The 3159-nt window shown below is 40.7% G+C and overlaps 1 long non-coding RNA gene across 1 annotated transcript; it reads right to left on the bottom strand.

Annotated features, from left to right (window-relative positions):
* Nucleotides 1–2231: 2231 nt before the first annotated feature.
* Nucleotides 2232–2831, bottom strand: LOC148090012 (uncharacterized). Its single transcript, XR_015710675.1, has 2 exons — nt 2514–2831; nt 2232–2446 (listed from the first exon to the last, which is right to left on the bottom strand). It is a non-coding gene; the product is annotated as an uncharacterized LOC148090012 (long non-coding RNA).
* Nucleotides 2832–3159: the final 328 nt, after the last annotated feature.

The following is a 3159-nucleotide window of genomic DNA, read 5'->3' on the forward strand; positions in this document are numbered from 1 at the left end:
GTTTCAGTTCATGTTCTTCTAGATCTCAGTGCTGCATTTGACACTGTTGACACCAAATCCTTCTACAGAGGCTAGAAAACCATTTAGGCATTCGTGGAACTGCTCTTAACTGGTTTAAATCTTACCTGTCGGATAGAACGCACTATGTACATGTCAACCACCTCTCATCGACACACACTAAGGTCAGCTATGGTGTCCCACAAGGTTCTGTTCTTGGTCCAATACTATTCACAATCTATTTGCTCCCACTAGGGGACTTGATTAGAAGACACTCTATACATTTTCACTGTTATGCTGATGACACCCAACTTTACTTGTCCATGAAGCCAGATGAAAGAAATCAGCTACACAATTACAGTCCTGTATTACACATATCAACAGCTACACAACCACAGTCCTGTATTACACATATCAACAGCTACACAACCACAGTCCTGTATTACACATATCAACAGCTACACAATTACAGTCCTGTATTACACATATCAACAGCTACACAATTACAGTCCTGTATTACAGATATCAAGTCCTGGATGACCAAAAACTTCCTCCTACTGAACTCGGAAAAGACTGAGGTTTTACTAGTTGGTCCGCAACATCTCAGACAATCATTAACTAATGATCTTTACAAAATGGACTTGCTCCTGCTACGAGCACCACTGTAAAGAATCTGGGTGTATGCTTTGACGAGGATCATTTAACTCACACATAAAACAAATCTCACGGACTGCTTACTTCCACCTTCGTAACATTTCAAAAATCAGGCACTTCCTTCCTTTAGATGCTGAGAAGCTCATCCATGCTTTTGTTACCTCCAGGCTGGACTATTGTAAGTCTCTTCTGTCAGGATGTTCTAAAAAGTCTCTCAGAATCTTCAGCTCATTCATCTGCAGCTCGTGTCCTGACTAAGACTAAGAGGCGCGAACACACCTGTACTGTCTTCCCTACATTGGCTTCCTGTAGAATTTAGAATACAATTTAAAATCCTTCTCCTAACCTATAAAGCCTTACATGGTCTAGCACCAACATACATTAAAGATTTAATCCAAACTTACCAACCCTCAAGGACCTTACGATCCTTAAACTCTGATCTATTAGTTATACCACAAATCTCTAAATGTAGATTCGGAGCCAGGGCCTTTAGTTTTCAAGCCCCTCTGCTGTGGAACAAACTACCGGCTTCAGTCCGGAGGGCAGACACCCTCTCTATGTTTAAAAACAATCTTAAAACCTTACTTTTCCATAAAGCCTATAACTAACACAACTGTTTATCTTTAGCTGCTATAACTAACTTAACTGTTTATCTTAGCTGCTATAACTAACTTAACTGTTTATCTTTAGCTGCTATAACTAACTTAACTGTTTATCTTAGCTGCTATAGGCTGAGAATGCTGGAGGAGTTTTAGACACCAGCTCTGTATATCCTTCTTTTCTGCATTACATTCATCACCTGTGCAGTTTAAACACCTTTTTATTTCTCTCCCGGAGCCCCAGGACCTCCAGAGCTGCTGCTGATCCAGGATCTTCACCACGTCATCAGTTCTCTCCAGCACCTCCATGGACCCTCCTACACTCTCCTCTATTTTTTCTCACTATAATTCCCCTCACTCCTCTCCTTATCCATCTGTCTACCCCCCCATCCTTCCTCCCAGCCGGTCAAAGCGGCAGGCCGTCAACAATGAGTCTGGTTCCGCTCGAGGTTTCTGCTTCTTAAAGGAAGTTTTTCCTCGCCATTGCTCACTGTACAGTGTTTTGTTTCTTGCTCTTTGTTGAATTGCTGGATCTATTTTTCCTTAATCAACTGTAGTCTTATTTCAACTGTATAGTGTCTTGAGATAACTTTGTTATGATAAGACACTTTAAATAAAATTGAATTAAAATGAAATGAATTAAAACATCTTTATTTTTGTTGTTGTTTATTCTCTTCAAATCATATCATATCTCTCGCAGTCACAGAGTGATGATGTCATCAGTCACATGACTCTCTTGCCATCTATTTGATTGTGTTACCATAACAACAACTTTATTGACGCTACACACTCACACAAACATGTCATTGAAGCTCCAGCTGATTGGACCTCGAATTACAACATCAACCAATGGGATGCTTTCTTTGACATAAGCTCCGCCCACTGAGTGGAAGCACTAAGAGGATTTGATTGGATCAGACGTGTGTCAATCAAAACAGCTGATTTATAGTGTTTGTAGGATGTTTGGAATGAAAAAATGTCTGCAAACGTACTTTTATTTTGTAAGTTCACCGACACAGTTTACTTTTATAACTCATTTCCTGCCTGAACCATCGCATCATGATACTTTGAGTTCTCCGGTTGAAATGAAAATGCAGCGCCCTCTTATGGCAGCATTTAAACAGCCGTCGCCTCACACATGGCGATCTCCGACGGAAGGGTTTTGGGTCTCAAGGAGTACTCCACTTTACCAGGCTCTGAAAGCGTCCCAGGAAAAAAGAAAAACCTTATTTTTCAGTACTTTCAACTTCCCTCGACGCTCACCTTGATAACACTCCGGGGTGGGCAGGACTCCGTCCCGACAGGTGCTGGCCACGGGGAAGCCGCACCTGTCGGTTCTGTTCATGCAGTAGAAGACCACGGGTTCTCCGTGAAGGACTCTGTTGGGTTTCAGGTCCGCGATCCAGATCTTCTTGGAGTTGTAGAAGATGCGACCGCGCTTGATGCCGACCTTGCACGGCGCTGATGGACGTGAAATATTAGATCATGGAACATTAAACAAAGTTGATTAACTTCAATATTAAACATTCATACTGTATATGGATATTCAACAGTACTCTATCGAAATGTCTTTTGGAAAAAATACTTTTGCTTTGAAATAATCATGTTATTGTTCTTTAATGGTTTTAATTAAAAAATGTAAATAAAAAACTGAAAATGTTTTCAGTGTTTGTTCATTTTTGTGTTGCAATTAAACTTCTGGGCCTCTAGATGTCAGCAGTCGTTACGTCCTCCACAGCTAAAGGAAGAATGATGACTGAGGACGAGAGGATACAGTGAGTCAAGCAGCTTTTAAAGCTGATGTTTGGACATATTTTGGTTTGAAAACAAATGAAAGTAGTTATGACTTCAAGAGTCATGTGGTCTGTAAATACTACAACACCAGAGTCAAGTACTGGACAATACTACA

The sequence above is a fragment of the Callionymus lyra genome, chromosome 1 (genome assembly GCF_982586985.1).
Source record: "Callionymus lyra chromosome 1, fCalLyr1.hap1.1, whole genome shotgun sequence".
NCBI classification, from domain to species: Eukaryota; Metazoa; Chordata; class Actinopteri; order Syngnathiformes; family Callionymidae; genus Callionymus; species Callionymus lyra.